The 7,781-nt window shown below is 45.2% G+C and overlaps 1 pseudogene across 1 annotated transcript; it reads left to right on the top strand.

Moving 5' to 3' along the window:
* Nucleotides 1–4,670: 4,670 nt before the first annotated feature.
* LOC123628391 lies at nt 4,671–7,424 on the top strand (annotated as a pseudogene). The gene is made up of 2 exons (XR_006731622.1): nt 4,671–6,756; nt 7,202–7,424. The product of XR_006731622.1 is annotated as an interleukin enhancer-binding factor 3-like (transcript).
* Nucleotides 7,425–7,781: the final 357 nt, after the last annotated feature.

Below are 7,781 nucleotides of genomic sequence, written 5' to 3'. Positions count from 1 at the left end.
GTCTCTCTCTCTATGAAGGTATTTATAACAGAGATTTGATCCTACCCTATCTTGAGAACTGGTAAGACAATCTTGGTTCAGCTGCTTCTTCAGAGTCTAGTGCTGATCCTCAACTCAGAAGACATGGGGTCAGGAAGGAAGAATGAATATAATCTGGGGAAATGTAGGGGAAAATGGAACATGCAAACAAGATGGAAATTATTTTTCTTTCACTGGAAGCCATGTTAGACTTTCTCCAACTTCAATCCAAAAAATTTTCTGTTATGCATGACCTGCAAGCAAAATGGAACTCTTACCACAAAGTCCCTCTTGAACCTGGCCCAGAAATTAGGGAAACTGGAGGAATAGGACCGTGGTAGACGAAGCTGTTGTCATTGCCAACTAGATGAACTAGCAGATGCACAAAAATGTGTGTGATCCACAACAGGGCTGCTGGCCTACATCATCCTTAGAAGAGTAAAACATGGCTATTGTTTTAATTCTGTTTTCCAAATGTTAGGCAGTTTCTACTGTGGACCACCCCAACCAGAAAATACAAAGGAAAGAATTCTTAGAAATGTAGTTCATCTTAGCCAAATTGACACATTACAAAGCTCCTACAGTTCAGCCTTCATTAACTTGGCACCTATGTACTTCTCCTTAATGCATATTTCACTTATTTTAACTAAAGAAAAGAGCAAAGCCATTACCAGACTTCAAAGTATGCTACAAGGGTATAAAAAGCAAAACAGCATGGTATTGGTACAAAAATAGACGTAGGCCAATAAAACAGAAGAGAAAACCCAGATATAAAACCACCTGCCTACAACCTACTGATCTTCAACAAAGCCAACAACAATGTACACTGGGGAAAAGAAGCCCTATGCAATAAATGGTGCTGGGAAAATTGGAAAGCCACATGCAGAAGAATGAAACAGAATCCATACCTGTCACTACTCACAAAAATTAATTCAAGATGGATAAAACACTTAAATGTACGGCATGAAACCCTAAAAATTCTAGAGGAAAATGTAGGGAAATCTCTATTGAAGCAGAAGTATTAAACTCTTTAACTATTGTTGGATTGTCTATTTTTCCCTTCATTTATGTCAGTTTTTGTGTTATATATTTTTGTTCTCTGTTTATAATCATTATATCTTCCGGATAGGATCACCTTTTATTATTTATAAAATGTCCCTCTTTAACTCCAGTAACATTTTTGTTTTAAAATCTATTTTTTCTATTATTAGTATAGCCAATAAAGCTTTCTTATGCTTCCTGCTTGAATGATATATCTTCTTACATACTTTTATTCTCAATCTGTTTCTATAGTTAATTCTACATGTGTCTCCTGAAGGCATCATATACTTGGATTTTACATTTTTATCTAGTGTTTTAATTGGAATGCTTAGTACATGCACATTTAATGTTCTTATTAATATATTTAGATTTACATCTACCGTTCACCTTCATTTTCTATGTCTTATGTAATTTTTGTTCTTCTATTCATGCTTCACTGCCTTCTTTTGCATTAAGTGAATATTTTCTAATGTAATATTTTAATTTCCTTAATGATTTTTGTGTCAGGAGCTCAGCCGAGCTAGAGAGAGTGTTGAACCTCCAGGTGGCAGAATAGCTAATTAAGGCAAGCCAAAATAAAAGTAACAGTCAAGCCTTTAATTGCTTACTGCAAGAGACTAAACCAAAGTGCCAACTCCCTCTAGTTCCATTTTTCTCTGTGGAATGGTACCAGTCAAAAATCAGGTGGATCAGTACACACATGGGGGTTGTCTCCCTGTTGAGGGAGTTCTGAACTAAAGGCTCCTGCAGTTTTATGGACCTGTGGGCCATGGAAAGGAGGGAGAGGGAAAGGCTAAGAGTGAAAAAGTACTGGTTACTGAGTCAGAGTACGGGGAAAAATAATTTTAAGTCTCATCCACTCTCCACCCGTCATAAGGAGGTTTTGGTTTGGTACAAGGGGAAGCCCCCAGTAAAGAGATCTCCAAATGAAGGTGGCTAGGCTAGGAATGCAGGTATGCATAACAGCATGGCTGGCCAAGTAAGCATGAGTCCTTGACTGGAGCTCCTTTCAGAGACTGCAATGCATTGGCTATACACCAAGTCTGTGTAGGGAGAACAGCTTTCTCCCATGAAGCTGGTCAGATAAAGCCTTTGTATCACCTATGGTTAAGCCTGAAAAATTATACATAGGTTTTTCACTAGGAGCTGGACTCTTCAAATCCACCCATTGGTTTTTTTTTTTACTAGTGAGAAACATGGGATATCCCATCGTGGGCCTAAATAAAGTAGACTTTGAATGGTTGTGATAATAATCTAATAATTACTTTGAAGACAACAGTGGGCCAAGGCCAGGCTCAAAATCGCTTTAAGCAGCATGATGAGGTTTGTATGGAGAATTGAACATAACCATGAGCCCCAACTGTTGTCAAGCTAGGAAAATATGTCTAATAGCCCATTAGAGTCCATGTTAGAGAGCCAGGAGGTTTCTTTTTAAAATTTCTCTATGATTTTGGTTTTTTTTTTTTGCTTTGGCTGAGGCATCCATTCAGACACAGCACAATTGTGGCAATTAAACTGAAGCTGACCTGAGTGGCTTCCAGGGCTGAGATGATGTCATGATAGTCAGGGTACATACATAAGAAATACAATCCCAAAAGGCACACATAGTGCCTCTGGAAACAAAGAGTTTACAATATTAGTTCATACCAAGTAGGACACATATTAATCAAGCAGTTAGGTTAAGAGAGCTTTCAATGTGGACTCACGTTGTAGAAACTCTTGCCCAAAGACTCCCAGTCCAGTCTGAATAATTTAGTGTAGTTCTTGCTTTTAGATGTATTGCCTGAGGCAGTCAGTTTTAAACAGTTTTGTTTGTCCATGACCTCAGTTTACCAGCCTCATGAGTGTGGACAACAATTATAGAGGTGTCTTTTCTTGGTGAAAAATGCAGGAGCTACAGTTGTCTCATAGTCAGCACTGTCAGGTATGATCATAGGCTCAGTGGTCAATCTGAAGCCAAAACACTCAGAGTACCTTGGAAAGGCAGTACTACCAGAGTTTTGTTTTTGTTTTTGTTTTTTTCAGGAAAAGGGGAAAACTTTCAGGAGCAGTTCTGAAAAACAAAGAGCATGTCCTTCTCCCTCCCCTGTACCTCTCTAGGTGTCAGGGTTTTGGTTTTTTTCTATTGTTGCAAGGGCATCTCATACAGTAAGCAAAACTTAACATTTTTTAAAAATCATTTTTAAAATTTGTATCTTAACTTTTTGTCCAGAAAGATTGTGTGTAAGAAGAACAAAGCATTTTTATAGAAAAACTTTTTTTATACCATAACCAGAAAAACATACCATGTTTAAGAATTGGGTAGCACAAAATTCTGAAATTTTAAAAGATTTTGAAATTCTTTCTCATTTGTTGCTGTTTAATAACCATTTTGATTTCCCATATATTTGGACTTTTAGAAAAAGGTAGAAGGGTATTGGAGGCCTTTGCAGGGCCTGCCACAGAGACTAAACTATCAATACTGTAAAAGAAGGCTGTACAATTGAAGGAAGGAGGAAGACAGTCTTATCAAATGTATAGCACAAATGAGAAATGCCCTTTAGAGAATTGCTGCATTGAGACTCCAGACTGCTCTCCTGAGATACATAGTCCAAGCTAGGGTTATCTTGTCCCATCTCACCAGCTGCTAAAACTTGTCCTTTAATTGTCCTTTAAATTGCTCAATCACCCTTGTGGCTTCAGGGTGATATGAAGCATGGAGAGTCTATCATATACCCTATGACTGTGTCCACTGATGGACGCAAAACTATAGTTTTGGTCACAAATCTGGAGACATCATTAGATGTAATGTGTTTGGGAAACCTGAACAGGAAACAAATGTAGTTTTGTGGGTTCTGAGTAGTGTAGTCCAAGTCAGTGGAACACACAGGGATGACTAAGACAGACACTGACAAAAGTGTCATCTGCAGTCAGGATCCAGTGAAACTGTATAGGTTTGTGATTAACCTGTTAAGAATGTCCTGGATAGTTGGCTTAGAGTATCTGCCCCTTGGTAGCATTTTTAGCCTTGGCCAGGGTTCGGCAGGAAGGACAGATTTTCCATGCTACTTCATCATTTTCTGACTACAGTAGTAGTCCATCTGGGTAGGCCAAGTCTGGGATGGTGTCTGAATTTTTATGCATCATCCTCTTGTGGATTCAGGAGGTGATCTGTCACGCATCTACTTGCTCTGGAGCAGAGGGCACTTTAGTCCCTGCATTTAGCTAATAGGCACAGTCTGCTTGTTGATTGTGTTTTCCTTTGTCAGCATAGAGGCCTTTCTGGTGAACACCTACATGGGTAACAAAAAGCTTATTAGGAGCAGAACTGATTTTTATCTAAATGCCTTGGCCCCACTGGGGAGCTTGTTTTATATGCCAATCTGAGGCTTTCCAATGGCCTGATCAAATGGCCATGACATTAGCTATAAGCCATGAGTCAGATAGATTTATAGTTTTCCATATGCCCCTCTAAAGTGGCCCTAACTGTGAATGCCAGCAGAGGTGTGCATATACAATATATCAATAATACACTCAGGCCCCACGCGCGCCCGCCTGCCTGCTCACTCGCCCCTGGCCCCGGCTCCTCCTCCTCCTCCTCCTCCTCTCGCCATTGCAGTTGGACTCAGCCGCCCGGCGTGCACCGCGTGGCTTTTGGGGGGAAGACACCCCCGCGGGCTGTGGCAGGAGGGCGGCGGTGGTCGGGGAAGGGGACGCCGACCAGATAGTTGAAGTATTGATAACACCAAGGAAATCTGTCACAGTTTGAAAAGATAAAGTTTGATTTCCCGACACTACAGAAAAAGGAGTAAAAATGCGTCCGATGCGAATTTTTGTGAATGATGATCGCCATGTGATGGCAAAGCATTCTTCCGTTTATCCAACGCAAGGGGAACTGGAGGCAGTCCAGAACATGGTGTCACACACTGAGCGGGGCGCTCACAGCTGTGTCCGACTGGATAGACGAGCAGGAAAAAGGCAGTGGCGAGAACGCCGAGTCTGACAGCATGGACGTGCCCCCGGAGGATGAGAGCAAAGAAGGGGCTGGGGAACAGAAGACTGAGCACATGATGAGAACCCTGCGGGGCGTGATGCAGGTGGGCCTCGTGGCAAAGGGTCTTCTGCTCAAGGGGGACTTGGATCTGGAGCTGGTACTGCTGTGTAAGGAGAAGCCCACGACTGCCCTCTTGGACAAGGTGGCTGACAACCTGGCCATCCAGCTCGCTGCTGTAATGGAAGACAAGTACAAAATACTGCAATCTGTCGATGATGCTGCCATTGTGATAAAAAACACAAAAGAGCCTCCGTTATCTCTGACCATCCACCTGACATCCCCTGTTGTCAGAGAAGAAATGGAAAACGTATTAGCTGGAGAAACGCTATCAGTCAACAATCCCCCGGACGTTCTGGACAGGCAGAAATGCCTTGCTGCCTTGGCGTCCCTCCAACATGCCAAGTGGTTCCAGGCCAGAGCCAACGGGCTAAAGTCATGTGTCATTGTCATCCTGGTCCTGAGGTACCTGTGCACCTGTGTGCCCACCTGGGGTCCCCTCCAAGGCTGGCCTCTGGACCTCCTGTGTGAGAAATCCATCGGCACAGCCAACAGACCCATGGGGGCCGGCAAGGCCCTGCGGAGAGTGCTGGAGTGCCTGGCATCGGGCATCGTGATGTCAGATGGTTCTGGCATTTATGACCCTTGTGAAAAAGAAGCCACTGATGCTATTGGGCATCTAGACAGACAGCAACGGGAAGATATCACACAGAGTGTGCAGCATGCGCTGTGACTCGCTGTGTTTGGCCAGCTCCACAAAGTCCTGGGTATGGACCCTCTGCCTTCCAAGATGCCCAAGAAACCAAAGAATGAAAACCCAGGGGACTACACTGTTCAAATCCTCCCCAGCACCACCTATGCTATCACACCCATGAAACGCCCGATGGAGGAGGACGGGGAGGAGAAGTCTCCCAGCAAGAAGAAGAAGAAGATTCAAAAGAAAGAGGAGAAGGCAGAGCCTCCCCAAGCTATGAATGCCCTGATGAGGCTGAACCAGCTGAAGCCCGGCCTGCAGTACAAACTGGTCTCGCAGACCGGGCCTGTCCACGCCCCCATCTTCACCATGTCAGTGGAGGTCGATGGCAATTCATGCGAGGCCTCTGGGCCCTCCAAAAAGACCACCAAGCTGCACGTGGCCGTTAAGGTGTTACAGGACATGGGCTTGCTGACGGGTGCGGAGGGCAGAGACTCAAGCAAGGGGGAGGACTCGGTAGAGGAGACAGAGGCGAAGCCGGCCGTGGTGGCCCCTACCCCTGTGGTGGAAGCTGTGTCAACCCCCAGCGCTGCCTTTCCCTTGTATGCTACTGCCGAGCAGGGGCCGATCCTGACAAAGCATGGCAAGAACCCGGTCATGGAGCTGAACGAGAAGTGGCGAGGCCTCAAGTATGAGCTCATCTCTGAGACCGGGGGGGGGGGGGGGGTCAGCCACGACAAGCGCTTCGTCATGGAGGTGGAGGTGGATGGACAGAAGTTCCAAGGTAGCACAATGAAGTGCCGCCACCCCCCAACCTTCGAGGGCGGGGACGAGGAGGGAACATCCAAGGGCGAGGCCGAGGGCGAGGATTTGGTGGCGCCAACCACCGAGGCTACATGAATGTTGGCGCTGGGTATGGAAGCTACGGGTATGGAGGCAACTCGGCGACAGCAGGCTACAGTCAGTTCTACAGCAACAGAGGGCATTCTGGGAATGCCGGCGGCGGTGGAGGCGGGGGCAGTGGGGGCTCTTCTGGCTACGGTTCCTACTACTAAGACTACAGTGGTAGTGGAGGCCAAAGCGGCGCAAACAGCTACGGCTCAGGCGGGGCATCGTACAACCCGGGGTCACACGGGGGCTACGGCGGAGGTTCTGGGGGCGGCTCCTCATACCAAGGCAAACAAGGAGGCTCCACATCACAGTCGAACTACAATTTCCCAGGGTCTGGCCAGAACTACAGTGGCCCTCCCAACTCCTTCCAGTCGTCACAGGGTGGCTACGGCAGAAACGCAGACCACAGCATGAACTACCAGCACAGATCAGCCCCCGAGGGGCGGAGATTTGTACCTTTTGCACTTACTCCCCATCAGAAGATCCAGTTTTATGCATCACAGTTAACATGTCAACCGGCCCCTCCAGGCCCTGCCCCCACCCCGTCCACGTTGCTGTGTTGTGAGGTGCAGCGGGTCGCCTCCGTGGCCCGTCCTGTGACCCATTATTTAGCCGTGTTTGGGACTCCGTGTCTTCAATGGTTTGTTAGTTGCCATGACAACTTTGTCTGGGTAGAGTTTTGCGTTCTGCAGTTCAGTATCCCTCTGTCTATTTACAATTGGTGTTCATGTTAACTCAGTTTGTCTTTAAATAGTTACAGAAGGGATACGTCATCTGTTAATGCTTTTGTGAAGTGAGTTAAATGAGCTTTCTGTATTTTAATTCTTTAGTGTTTCAGTTTTATAAGTGAAAATTTTATTTTAAAAACCAGTGGGAAAGAGTGGGGGTTTTTTGTATGTCTGGGTCATTCAGGCAGTACATCTGAATTAAGATGAATGTAGACAAATAAAGAAAAAGAAAACCGCGCCAAATAAAGAAAAAGAAAACCGCACCAAAATAATAATAATAATAATAATACACTCAGTAGTGGGGTCCATAAAAATAGAGGTTTATAGGGACCCACAGGAACCTACCCATAGTAGGGCTTGGGAAAGAGTCTTTGTGGTG

Source organism: Lemur catta, chromosome X (assembly GCF_020740605.2).
Source record: "Lemur catta isolate mLemCat1 chromosome X, mLemCat1.pri, whole genome shotgun sequence".
Lineage (NCBI taxonomy): Eukaryota > Metazoa > Chordata > Mammalia > Primates > Lemuridae > Lemur > Lemur catta.
This window is presented reverse-complemented; position numbering and strand designations above follow the sequence as displayed.